The sequence below is a fragment of the Asparagus officinalis genome, chromosome 8 (genome assembly GCF_001876935.1).
Source record: "Asparagus officinalis chromosome 8, Aspof.V1, whole genome shotgun sequence".
Classification (NCBI taxonomy): domain Eukaryota; kingdom Viridiplantae; phylum Streptophyta; class Magnoliopsida; order Asparagales; family Asparagaceae; genus Asparagus; species Asparagus officinalis.
The window spans coordinates 84657417-84672279 of record NC_033801.1 but is presented as its reverse complement, the minus strand read 5'-3'; the positions used below and the strand labels follow the sequence as shown (position 1 = coordinate 84672279).

The 14863-nt window shown below is 34.7% G+C and overlaps 1 long non-coding RNA gene across 2 annotated transcripts; it reads left to right on the top strand.

Moving 5' to 3' along the window:
* Nucleotides 3507–6753, top strand: LOC109823020. Of its 2 annotated transcripts, XR_002242379.1 has the most exons (4): nt 3507–3716; nt 3849–4072; nt 6347–6453; nt 6573–6753. It is a non-coding gene; the product is annotated as an uncharacterized LOC109823020 (long non-coding RNA). The 2 variants fall into 2 exon arrangements; XR_002242378.1 differs by having other exon boundaries at nt 3507–4072.

The following is a 14863-nucleotide window of genomic DNA, read 5'->3' as shown; positions in this document are numbered from 1 at the left end:
AGACGCGGTGCATACATCAACTTACTTAATTAATCATAGGCCATCAGTTTTATTAGATTTTGGGATTCCAGAGAAGGTTTGGAGTGGCAAGAAGGATAATCTTTCAAACTTGAGAGTCTTTGGTTACGTGGCATATGTTCATATCAGTGACCATGTCAGAGATAAGCTAGAAGCTAAGTCGCAGAAGTGTAGATTCATTGGATATGGCATTAATGAGTTCAGATATCATCTTTGTGATGAGAAGAACAGGAAAATCATCAGGAGTCGAGACGTCATATTCAATGAAGATGTAATGTACAAGGATAGGGACAATGCAAAGGATAACCAAAGCAGTAGGAGCAGCACTAAATATGCAGGTGCATCCGAGTATATAGATTTGGAGGAACTTCCAAATGGGGGAGACGGTGTCAGTTCTGACCGAAGAGCAGAGGAGACTCCTAATGTAGAGACTACCACCCAGTGCGTGGAGCTTAGGAGGTCATCCAGGGTACCCAAACTGAATCCCAGATATCTCTAATCACTAGATTATTTACTTTTGACAGATAACAGAGAACCGGAGTGCTATGAGGAGGCTATGCAAGTGAGTGAATCTCAGCAATAGGAGCATGCGATGAAAGAAGAGATGGATTCTCTCCACTCGAATGAGACATGGGAGTTAGCCCAGGTACATACACAGAAGAAAGCCTTATATAACAAGTGGGTTTACCAGGTCAAGCAGGAGAGTGATGGAAGCAAGAGATACAAGGCCAGATTAGTTGTGAAAGGATTCCAACAGCGGGAATGAGTGGATAATACGGACATATTTTTCCTCGTTGTAAAGATTACAATCATCAGAGTGGTGTTAAGCTTAATAGCTGCTGAAAATCTCTACCTTAAGCAGTTAGATGTGAAGACTATCTTTCTTCATAGTGACTTGGATAAAAAAATCTACATGAAGTAACATGTTAGCTTCATTGAGGAAGGTAAAGAAGAGATGGTGTGTAGGCTCAAGAAGAGCTTGTATGGTTTGAAACAGGCTCCAAGACAATGGTACAAGAAGTTCGATAACTTCATGCAGAGCAATGGTTATGAAAGGTGTAATTCAGATCATTGCTGCTACTTCAAGAGTTTCGAGTCCAGCTATATCGTGTTATTACTGTATGTAGATGACATGTTAGTTGAAGGATCGTGTTATTGCTGTATGTAGATGACATGTTAGTTGAAGGATCGTGTTATTGCTGTATGTAGATGACATGTTAGTTGAAGGATCATGTTTATAGGAGATAAACAAGTTAAAGAAGAAATTGGCAAAGGAGTTTGCTATGAAGCATCTGGGTGCAGCGAAGCAGATTCTTAGGATGCCAATCAATTAAGATGTGATCGAAGGGACGTTATAGTTGAGTCAGGCTGAATACATCGAGAAGGTACTTCAGATATTCAACATGGAGAATGCTAAGCCCGTTGGCATGCCCATTGGAAGTCAGTTCAGGTTATCTGAGGAGCAATCGCCCAAGACAGACACAAAGAAGGAGCACATGAGAAGAGTGTCATATTCATCAGCCATTAATAGTCTAATGTACGCAATGGTTTGTACGAGGTCGGATATCGCCCATGCAGTGGGAGTTATAATCAGGTTTGCAAGCAACCCCGGAAAACAGCATTGGGAGACCGTGAAGTGGATATTGCGCTATTTGAGAGGGACTACGGATATGTCATTGATGTTTTGAGAGAAAGAAGTTTGTACTACAAGGATACGTGGATGCAGATTTCGCCAGTGATCTACGAGGCAGAGCACCACGGGGTATGTTTATACCTTAGGGTCGACAGCAGTGAGCTGGGTCTCACATTTGCAGAAGATAGTAACATTACCCACGTCTGAGACAAAGTATGTCATAGTAACTGAAGCTAGCAATAAGATGATTTGGTTAACTGGATGTCTGGAAGAGTTGGGTCTAAAGCGGGGGAACGGAGTTCTTTATTGTGATACCCAGAGTGCTATACACCTTGTCAAGAACATAGTATATCATACCAGAAAGAAGCACATCGACGTACATTATCATTTCATATGCTCGCTGATAGAGGATGAGAAGTTACTATTAGAGAAGATTTTGGGGAGCCAAAATCCTGCAGATATGTTGACAAAAGCAGTGACCATTCAGAAACTAAAGTTGTGTACAACTTCAGTTGGCCTTCATGCGTAGGAGATGAGGGCGGAGCCACACTATGAGAAAGATATTAAATTGAAGAAAGAGATTCTCTCGGTAGGAGAAGGTGCTTGCTAAGTTGAAGAGAGTTTTTTGATAGAGGTTTGGTCTCCAAGTGGGAGATTGTTGGTTTCGGGTGTAAACCCAAATCTTAGAATAAGCATGCAAAGATTTCTCTAAGTTAAAAAATCAGGCGAACTTAATAGTTCAGACGAACTTGGAAGTTCAGGCGAAGCTCGAAGCTGAGTTCAGGCGAACCTGCAAATCAGGCGAGCTTTGGAAATTTAGGCGAACTTGGAAGATCAGGCGAGCTTTGGGGGTTCAGACTAGCTCCAAGTGCAGACGAAGCAGTTCAAGCGAGCTTGACTATGTTTAGGCGAACATAAGTCATACATGCGAGTTTCGCAGTCAAGCGAACTCATGGAAAACAGATTCCTAATCTGTTTTGACCTAGGGTTTCCCTATAAATAAGGAACCCTGACCGCCGCTTAAACGCATGTTTTCCGAGCGATCTCCAGAGTGTTTTTGGCGACGATTTTTGCAGCTCCTTGAGCGGCGATTTTTTAGAGAAAAATCTTGCCCTTGAGAAATAAAAGAGAGTTTCTTTTTGAGTGTTCTCAAGGAGTCTGAAATTATCTCTTGCAAGCTTTGTAATCTTTTTTAATATTCAAAGGAAATTTTTTGTGTGACTCCCGAGGACGTAGGCAAGTTGCCGAACCTCGTTAAAATTTTGGTGTTCTCTCTTCTATTTTTTCCTTTCAAAGTTTTCTTTTATTTGCTGTGATTTCTTCTTACCTTCTTTCAACACAAGATCCGGAGGGCACGTTCCGTGAGAGAGTTCATTTGACAGGTTGTCGATAGGACGAATCCCCAATATTATTTTCAATTGGCTTTCTCTTTAGAAATACTCAACAATGGATGTTGCTAGGGTTCGAGTTGAAGAGAGAGGAGAGTGGGTTTTGCAACAGTTTGGGAAAGAAAAGAGAGAGAGAACAGATGGGTATCAATCATCTGTTGTCAAGAGATAATAAACGGGAGTGTGTTTTGCAACACGTGCCTCGCACGTGCTGGTTTTAACAGAGTTTTAAACGGGAGGGTGTTTTGTAATCAAGAGAAATTAACTATAGCTGCGTTTGGGAACTTGGATTTGGGCCCTGGATTTAAAATCCAGGGTATTTCAAATCCAAATTTCTTGTTTGGGCTCTAAGTTGGGCTGAGATTTGAAATCAAGTTATTTTGAAGAGGAGAATTTAGAAGCCCAAATACGCGTATTTCAAATCCCACCTTGCCCCTGGTATTTTCCAAATCCCGACCAGACTCCTCCTCTCTCTCATTTCTCAGTCCCGATCCCCGACTCTCAAGTTCTCTCTAACATCTATCTCTCCTCTCTCAAGTTCTCTCGTCATCGCATTCACTCACCACCGTCTGTTCCCTCCTCAGGATCTCGTCGCCGCCGTCGCCCCCGCTCTCCCCCTCGACGTCGATCTCAGCTCCGGCGAGGGTTTCGACGTCGTCTCCGTCGCTTTCGGCCAGGTGACACTTCACCACACTAGATCTGATCGAAAAGTATTCTCTTTTGTGTAATTTTGAGTTCAATAGTTGACTGATAGAGTTGTAGCACTAAATGCTCTCGTCTCTTCCATCGAAACCCTAAATCTGACCTAGGGTTTAGGTCCATGATCTTCGCGGCTAAAGTTTGATTTGGTGGGTGGCATGAAGAGAGGATTTGAGACATTGTGGGAGGAGACTACGATCAGCGAAGAATTAAAGATCTACTTTGTCAACTTTTCTGGATTATGTTACTTAGGGTTTGAATTTATACTTTTGCACATACTTCCAATGTCTCACAGGAGAAGAATATATATCTGATATATTATTCTTTATCTGAGGTACTCATATTAATTTCCATTACATGTTTACTATTTCCTGATGATGTTCTCTTGCTTTGAATGAATTGTCAACTTACATTTTCTTATGGTTCTCCTTAATATTTGAATGTGACTCTAGTCATATGTTAGTCTAATTGCAGAAGAATGTGAACAGCCATTTGTTTGGGTTGATATGACACATGAGCTAGATGCCATCATTACAGACAATCAACAAATTCATATGATTTGAGAATATAAAATGAATCCTCCTAATTTATATTTCAATTGTGAATACTTCTTAAGAAGTAATTTCACTATGTACTACCATTAATTGTTTGTTTAATTCTTGCATTTTCTTTTCATCCACTTCCAAATCATCAGTTTAATTGATGTGAATGGTCAATTTGAGAACACAAGTAAGATAGAATGTTTGAAAGATATTACTTTGGTTTCTAAACTTTTTCTTCTATTTCTTTTGTGTGCAACTTGTTACGGTGTACCAAATCTAGGTTGCAGTCTAGCTGATCATAATTCTTGGAATCCCTTATCAAACTGTGATTTAGGAACTATTGGATCTAGCACTGTCAAACAAAAAGTTCTGTGCAGTATGTTTGTTCAATTATTTGAAGGTCTTGTATGTTTTGTTATTACTTAAGATACGAAGGTGCTAATAAATAATTGATATTTGGATTCAAAGTATGAAAATTTAATGATATGTGCGGTCTGTTTTTAATAATTCTATAAGATTTTGGCTTATTGGTTATCTTCTCATTTTCCCAACATTTTTCTTGTTTCATTTCTCTTAGTTTCTGTTCACTCTTCGTTTTTAGTGAAACAGAATTTTGGATTGATTGTAATTTGAAGCTCTAGGGAGGTTATGACATATGCCAAATGACTGCGAGACTAAGTAGAGGTGGAAGCATGACTTGTTTTTATATTCAATGTTCTTCCTCTGATAAAAACCAAAGCTGGAGGAGAAGCATTTCTTGTTGATGGTTACAAATACACACTACTAAAACCAATTACTTTACTGCCTGAAAAAATAAAAGAAAAATCTTCTCATCCACAGCCAGACATGCCAACCACGACCAAGTGTTTTACAAGCACTGATATTTGCAATATTTCGGTTAAAGAAGGTTATTGTATAAATGAGGAAGATGAGGAACATTGATAAATGCTTATTAACTCTCCTCATGTTCCTGTGTCCCTATTTGTTTTTCTTTAGTGCTATGGCACTACACAAACACAAAGAGGAACACAAGGATAGTTAGTAAGCGTTTAAAGAGAAGTTCACAAGTTCAAGACACATCACCTTGTACTAGAAGAACTTACTGTATGTTCTGATTTCAAGGTGTCACAAATCAAATTAGTTATGCTTTTATGTAAACATTTATATGGACATCTTTGTAGCACTGATAACCTTTTTATGTGACTGTCCTTTTTGACATTCTTGCTCAAGTTTTCTGAAATTCATTATCTATGCTCAATCTGTTCATTACTCTCATTCCAGGATTAGTTCTCAAAGTGGGGAGAGAGTGGTACAGTGGACCTAAAATATGAACCCTTAAGTTCACGCAACAAAACTAGTGTTAACGAACAGACACCCGCATGCATCACATGGGATCTATGTTTGTGTAAAGTATAAATCATTAAATGTAGGTGCTTTGTTGCATGATTGGGTCAAAGATTTCATAAATTTATAGTGTACATTTGTCAACACCACAATTACAGATAGCTCATTAGAAAGATAAACTGTTTGCAATTTAAAGGAAATGATGATAGATTATTAGCTATCCTTCTGTTTAGTATTTCCTTTTTTGAGTTCAGTATCATATTTTAGCAAGCAAACAGATTACTATTATGGACCGTCATAGCATATTTGTGTCTTGATCAGTGGCGAATATAAATATCCCTGTTTCCAGTTTATTCTTAATCAGAGAAATCAATATCCAAATCAAGATCCTAGGCCACCAATTCAGTGTTGATGTAGACGATTGATGTCAACTTTGTTAATTCTTCCATAGACCTTTGAACCTGGTTGCTAAAACCCCTTTGATAAGCAATGGTGGTGATAATGATATGTTGGGAATATAGTATTGAAAATATAGGCTTACCCCCAGCAGTAAACAACATCATTCATTTCCACAAAACACAATAAATCTTCACTAATTTATGCTTTTGAGTAAGATGAAAACATAAATAATATTCATGCACCGCGTAGATCATTTTTATTTAATTGACTTACAACTTTCTGCCACATGATGTTCTAACAGGTGCATATATTTAATTTCTCAGGTTGATTTTGTCACCTTCTTCCTAAGTTCTGTCCTTGATAATCTAACATCAACAATTGTCATGGTCTCCTTGTTGTGAAAACTAGTGCCTCCATCAGAATACAGAAAGTATGCAATCCTGTACTTGTTTTCTTTTTCTTTTTTTAAAGGTTGATGGTCTTCATGATCAACTTTAATGTTTGATTTTTTGTGTCATGGACTAATTGATGCTAAATTGTGTAATGTAGGACTCAATAAATTCTTCGAGATATGAAGTTGGACACATTGGAGAGAAAGGAGGAGAAGACTTGAAGGATAAATAGAGGATTCTAGATATGGTTTCTTTTAATAGTTTATGTTGTGGTAATTTGACTTGTTGTAGCAAATCATGATTATCAGCTATCTATAGCATGTTGTATTTTAAATGAAGGCTTATTGTGTAGCCTAGAGTTTCTTATGAGGATCTTTTGCAAAACTCTTTTGTGTCTTCAGCCTTTTTATCATGACTAGTTATTGGAGTAATATTTTTGTTCTTTGGAGATCGAAGGTCGATCTAATATTTTGGATGAAACCATGAAAAAATGTCATAATAATGAATATTTTGACATCATTATTATTTTTGTATTCTCTTATATTGGTTCATGAAAGATAAGATGTTTGCATGTGTATTTATAATTGCTACTGAAGAGATCACATTTTGATTTTGAATCACTTCAAATCCAAATTCATGAATAATAAAATACATCCAAACATTAGATTTTAAATCTTTTATTTCAAATCCTAGCATTTAGTAATGACATCCAAACAAATGATTTTATCAAATCATGGATTTCAAATCCTAGATTTGAAATCCCTTGATTTTAAATCAAGCTTCTAAATCCAAATCTTAGTTCCCAAACGCAGCCTATAGGAAGTTTTATAATAAACGAGCAAACTTGAGGGGTTTCATAATAATAGCCCTTTTATATTTCAGGGGGTTCTCTTTTCTGCATTTGAAAACATGAACTACAGATTGCAAATTAATAACCATCTTTAAGATCGCAATCTGATCAGATAGGGTTGGACATGCTTCGCTAACAATACAACACGTAAGCAGAACACGACGAAGGAACCAGAATATGAAAGACAAGTACTCAAATCAGAGAAATTGTAAAAGGTGTGCAAGTACAAAATTCTAGAATCCCTTTGGTTTATTTTTTGTCTTCAAAATACTAACTAAAGCATTAGAGGGAAACGTCAGAAAATAAGCTCGGCACTCATCTTATATATGCAATGAAATTTCTTGGACATTGATCATAAAAAAATTTCAACCATTAATATATTTAATCGACACAATTAATTAATAACGATAACATTATAAAATCCCCTTATTTTAGAGCTGAAGTCTTTTTGGCTACAAACTGACATTACATCTGCGGCATTTTATTCTTCGCCTGCAGTATTTTATTCTAGTATTTGTGCCCTGGGACATCACCTTCATCAGCTTGCTGACAGCCATACTTGCAACTGGAGAGCTCTTGCGTGCATTCACTTATACAAAATGCCTGGTCATCGCCAGAAGGAATATGGAGGCAGCTATCCACGACGCATTCGCTCACAGAATTCTCACATTCTTGCTCGCACATCTCAAAGGATTTGTGTGGACACGGCACGTATGGCTCTGGTGCACCAATAGGCGTGTAAATCGGCGCACCGATAGGTGGGTCAATCGGAGGTTCGGCTACTTTAAAGCGCGGTGCAGGTTCTCCTGCAAGAATCACTCGTGCATCGTTTGTTGAGGTTGAGGCCGCAATGATGAAGGCTGCGAGTAAGAAGAGAAATGGGGGAGTCTTTGAGATTGCCATTGCCAATTTATGTCTAGCAAATGCTTAGCTATGCAACTGAATGTATATGAGGGCTATATATAGGAAGTGAAGTTGTTTGTTTGGAATTATGATTTCAGTGTTGTAAGCACTTGATGCGTGGACACTGTGCTCATTGAGGACCTTGCGCTGGATGTTCTGCCTCATGTATGTTGTGTGGTTAATTAATGTGTCTGTCATCTGTATTGTGTGTCGTTTTATGTTTGTTGCGTGCTGAACAAAAACTGCGATTGGTAGAAGTGTAGAGAAATTTGTAATAAATCCCATCAATTTAGGAGGATTTAGAGGAAGGTTCAACTGACCCTAGGTCGCAACACATCCCCCCCCCCCCCCCCCTCCCGCCCCGCCCCCCCCCCCCGCCCCCCCCCCCCCCCCCCCCAAAAAAAAAAAAAAAAAAATCCCATCATTCATTGCAGGATTTAGAGGAAGGTTCAAATTTATAGTATATTGTCAATTTGTTAAGTTTCAAAATGATTATAATTTGTAGTTTGTAGTTATAGAAAAACCAACTACATTTTGATATATTTTAAAAAAGAAACTTTACAAAATCGAAGAATGTTGGAACCGAGATGCAAGTCTAGAGGGGAAGTGAACAGGTTTTCAACACGTTTTCACTAAAACAAAGAATTTGTAGCAGAAATTATATCAAAATAAAAGTGAAAAACCAAGAAAAAAAACCAGAGGACACATGAGATTTTATAGTTGATTGAATAGAAATCTTACATCCACTCTTCCTTCTCACAAAGATGCTTCCTCACTATAATCATAGTTAACCTAAATTATAACCTGATTCAGTAGGCGTACAAAGAACCTGCATCCTGAAATCAACCCGAAAGCAGTCGTCTAACCTAACTCTTCACAGATGAATAACACCAAGTCCTAGCTAGTCCTAACCCTCAATTACCACCAGCTTGAGAACACCATAAAAATAAGATAAAAAAAGCAACTAAAAATAATTTAAGCACAAATCAATAAATCATACAGCCCTTTTTAAGCAAACCTTTCTTCAAAAGAATTAAAGTGAAGCTCGATAAAGAAGCGAGGATGATGTTGAATCTAAGGGCAAATTTTCTCGCTAAAATGATCCTAAGATATTGAACATGATGAGAAAGAGTTTTTGATGAAGCTCCGACGATTGAATCACAAATCAACTTCACACAAACTCTAGAATAAAATCTCTCTCTTTTTCTCAATGCAAGAGCCTCTCCAAAATATGATCTCTTCCTATTTTATATAGCATTTGATAATAAAGGAAAGAGAAATAGAAATCATAGAAGAAGTTGGACATGGAAGGGGTCGATGAACGGTTAAGATTAAAATATCAAATCTGCAAAAATATGTCATCACCATTGATAGTAAAACATGACCATCGATGGTACCCTATACACTATCTATGGTTACCTGTAATCCATCGATAAGCTAAAATCTAGCTTTTGGAAATCATCGAATGCGCACTGTAGTCCATCGATAGTATAGCTTAACAGCGATGGTTCTCTACAAATCATTGATGGTTCTAATTCCTGTTTTTATTTTTCTCCAATTGTACACTGGAATCCATCGATTGACTCATGACCATCGACGGTGTTATCATTGAAATCAACAACAATGTTGATTTTTGCATCATTTTGCCTCGTATCTTTTATGTACCTATTTATACTTGAAATATATCATCTCAAATAATCATCAGTAATAAATGAGAGTTTGTTATTACTCAATCAAAAGATATTGTATCAACTACGTTTTAATAATCTTTCCATTTTGATAATAACTAAACTCGATTTTAACTATAGAAATACATGCATTTTGAGATATATATTCAACAAATAAAGATATTAACACTTTTAATGCAAAGGAAAAAGATATGCAAAGCTCCCCCACATTCATACATTCATGACAGTGTAAACATGTATAGTTATTGCAAAAACTCCCCCTAAAATTATGCATCGTGTATTTTAAAATTTTAAAAAAATATAAAACATGAAACCATTTTGAAAACTCTTAATGATGAACAAAGTCACTCATGCAATTTTAAATTTTCACTGTTCTTTCCTTTTGTTATTGGTAAAAGATGAAAACACACCAATAGGTACACTCTATACTTGAAAAATCTAGATAAAAATTATCCTAATGTGTAAGAAAGAGAAATACACACCGGTTCAAAAGGGGATTATAGAAAAATAGAAAAATTGATTCAAATATAACCTCAAAACACATGAAACATGTACAAAAAATCATATTAAAAACCACACACAAAATGATGAAATATCATAGGATGGTTTATGAAACAAATAATAAAAAGAATTATATTTGTTAATAAAACAAATTTGGATATATCATATATAGTTTTGAGCTATAACACAACTTGAATTATCTCAACGTTATAACTAAGGACCAAAATTTTACCCTATCACCTCAACTATATAGGATTTTTAAGAGGAAGAATGATAGTGTTTGGTAGACAATGTACATCATCTCTAAATAGTAAAAATACTTAGTGTAAGATGGATACTCTTTGAGATATGAACAAATACATCCATGAGTATGGGTCTTTGACCATATTTTAACAAATACACTCAATTTTATCATGGATTTATAGAGTGCGGGTCTTCGATCATCTTTTCATAAATACATTCTTTTAGCTTGGCATTTGATAACACATATGTACTTTGAACATATAAAGAAATTTGATGCTGAATTCAAGTATAAAAAGTAAGCTCAAACTTTGAATATATCCAAAAAATACTTTATGAACAATATATAAACTATTTACCACTATTTTACAACACTAAACATGATAAGTATAAAACTAGGTGTATAAGAAATGGTATGAAAAAAAATCTCAGGAAATAGTGTGTTAAGCAATCATATTTTTATCATTTATGTGCTCATATAATATGTATATAGATATGAAAACACTATGTAAACCAATCTTATGTAATCAAACCTATATACTAAAAGATAATATCATCTGACTCTATCTTATATAAGCATATACATATGTATATCCAAAAGTTTTTTTTTCTAAAGAAAAACTAGAAGAAAAAAAAAGAGAAGCTGGATTCATACATATTGGCTCCTTTTGTCTTTTTTTTATGTAAAAGAATCTAAAAATCCTATACAGAAAGCAAAAAAGAAAAAAGAAAAATCAAGAAAAAATTAAGAAAAATTAAGAAAAAAAACATACACACACACATGCAGAACAGGTCAAGTCAGCATGCTAGTATCAAGAGATAAAATGCCTAAATCTTATATCAGTTTAGTGAAACGGTCTTCGGGCAAATGTTTTATAGAAATATTTAGAAATTGTTCATCAATGGGGACAAACTCAATTTGAATATTCTCATTAGCAATGTGGTCTCTAACAAAATAATATTGAACATATATGTGCTTTGTGCAGGAATGATAGATTGAGTTATTACTAAAATCAATAGCACTCTTATTGTCACATCTAAGATGAACTTTTTTAAAAGTAATGATGCAATCTTAAAGAGTCAAAGATATCCAAAGGGCTTATGAATAACAACTACCTATTACAATATGCTCAGCCTTTGTAGTAGATAAGACTACACAGTTTTATTTCGTACTAGACCAAAATACTATAGAATATCCTAAAGATGTATTCTTTCACTGGTGCTCTTTCTATTGGTATGACATCTAGCACAATTACTAATATAATATCCACCTAAATTAAAATAATTACACATAGCAAACCATAAATAAAATTTTTTGTTCCAATTATATATCAAAAATTTATTTTACAACTTTCAAATGTGATTATTTAGGATTGGCTTGAAACCTAGCACACAAACACGTAGAAAACATAATATCTAAGTGAGAAGTAGTAAGATATAAGAGACTATCAATAATTCCTCTATACCTCCTTTTATCAATCGACACACCTATCTCATCCTTTGTGACCTTTGCCAAAGGACTCATAGGAGTTGAAGCAGATTTCGGACTATCTATACCAAAATATTTTAAAAGCTCTTTAACATATTTTTCTTGTAAAATAAACACTCATCTTTTATTTGCTTCACCTAAAATCCTAAAAAGTACTTTAGCTCTCCAATCATGCTTGATCTCAAACTCGTCTTGCATCAACTTTTTAAACTAATGATAAAGATCCTTATTAGTAACTCCAAATATAATGTGATCAACATATACTTGCACGATAAGAATATTTTTACAGACAAAGTGAACAAATAATGTATTATCTGCAAACCCTTTTTTAAAATTATGTTTAAACAAATAAGAACTTAGAAGATTATACCAAGTTCGAGGTGCTTGTTTAAGACCATATAAAGATTTACCTAATTTATACACATGATTTCAAAAAGTATGGTCAATGAAACTAGAGAGTTGTTTTACATAGACTTCTTCCTTCAGGTACTCATATAGATATTTTCTACATAAATTCAATTGAGCTTAAAGCCTTTGTAATAAGAAAATTCAAGCAAAATCATGATGACTTAAAGTTTAGCAACCGGAGCAAAATTTCATCAAAATTGATCCATTCTATTTGATTGTAACCTTTAGCAACAAGTCTAGCCTTATTTCTCATGACATTATCCTTTTCACCTAATTTATTTATAAAGATCCATTTAGTTTCTACCATAAGATGATTTTTAGATTAGTAACTAAATATTAAACTTTATTTCTTGTAAATTGATTAAACTCTTCTTCCATAGCATCCAATTTTCACCATTTATTGCTTCATTCACATTCTTTGGTTCAATATTAGATATAAAATTCACATATGCACCGAATTCACCTAGAAGAAATTAGAATTTTTACCTTCACCTGCCTTTGTGGTTGTCGTTGGGCAATAATAATCATTTACACAAGTAGGTGATTGATGATTTCTTTTTAGCTGGTTTGAAACTATTTGCTAATTTCTAATTTGGTATGACCTTTTGTATCTTCTGAGTCTTCAATAATTGTATCTTTAATATTGTCCTTTGTTTCCTCATTCTTATCCTTTATCTCATCTTGTGCTTTCTCCTCACTTCCCTCCAAAGTCTTTTCTCATTCAACATGTTCATTTGGATTCATCACAATATAGTCATCTATTCTGTCTACTAAAATATTTGAAATGTGAGATTCATCAAACTTAATATGGGTAGGCTCTTCAAGAATTTTAGTTCTTTTACTGTACACTCTATAATATTTACTACAAGTAAAGTATCCCAAAAACACACACTCGTCAGCTTTAGAATCAAATTTTCGTAATTGGTCCTTTGTGTTTAAACGATAGCATTTATAACCAAAAATACAAAGATGTGAAACATTTGGAGATATTGAATAATAATGCTCATAAGAAGTCTTATTTAAATTGGTTAAAGATAAGCTCTAGTACTCACATAGCATGTTGTACTAACTGCCTCAACCTAAAAGTACTTTGGCAACTTATACTTATTTCACATGGTTCTTGCCATTTCTTGTAAAGTGCAAATCGTCCTCTCAAAACCCCATTTTATTATGAGGTTCAAGGAGAAGAATACTCATAAGTGACATCTTTGTTAACACAAAATTCTTTAAAAAGTTTATTTTTAAAATCTCCTTCATGATCATATCGAATAGTATGAATAAGGAGACCTTTTTTTTCTTAACTCGTTTCAAAAAAAAATTAAAATTTTTAAAACATTTATTCTTTTTGGTTAGAAACATGACCCATGTTAATCTAGAGCAATCATCAACCACTAATAAATAGTAACTCTTTCCTCCTAAACTTTGTGTTGACATTGGTCCAAGGAGATGTACGTGAAATAATTGCGAAAGTTTAGGAGTGCTTACCAGATTCTTCAAACAATGAGAGGATTTTATGAATTTGCCTTTCGTCCAAGCCTCACATAAGCTCTCACTTTTAAAACTAGTAATATGCAGACCTCTAACTAATTCTTTCTTTAAGAGTTTTTATAATAAACATGTGCTTGCATGTCCAAGTCTGCTATGGAAACGCTTACCATCGTCTTCTCCTGCAACTAGATATTTTATAGTGTCAGATCTAATGTCATTGAAGTTTAAAGTATACAAATTAGTATGTCTATTTCCTACAAACACAGTCGAATCTTATTTTGAATGAATAACTTTTCACATAGTAGATTAAAAAAGAATAGACAAACCTTTGTCACAGAGTTGACTAATAGAAATAAGATTGTTCTTCAAACCATCAGCAAGAAAAATCTTAAGGAGTTTAAAAGACTCATTACCTATATCACTAACTCTTATAATCTTACCTTTTACATTGCTCCCAAAAGTTACATCTCTACCTTTTTCCTATTAAGAGTAAAAAACAGGTCTTTCTTACCTATCATATGTCCACCTTTCTTTTTATCAAGACTAAAAAACAGGTCTTTCTTACCTATCAAATGTCAGGAGCATCCTAAATCTAAATACCATGTACTCCCTTGTTCCTTAGATCTCCACTAAACTTTCTTATCTGAATTTTCACTATCTGAATCTTTCATAATTTAGACATTAGCCATAAGATAATGACTATTATCATTGGCATTTGAGTCATCATCCGAATCTTTTTTTTTCACTCGAGAAATCACATGATGTTGCCTTGAAGCTTTTATTCTTTTTCTTTGTAACCATTCGTGTTGAGGGGGCATTCATTTCTGTAATGTTCATGTTTCCTGTAACAGTGGCAAATAACTTCAAAATCTAAATTTTCA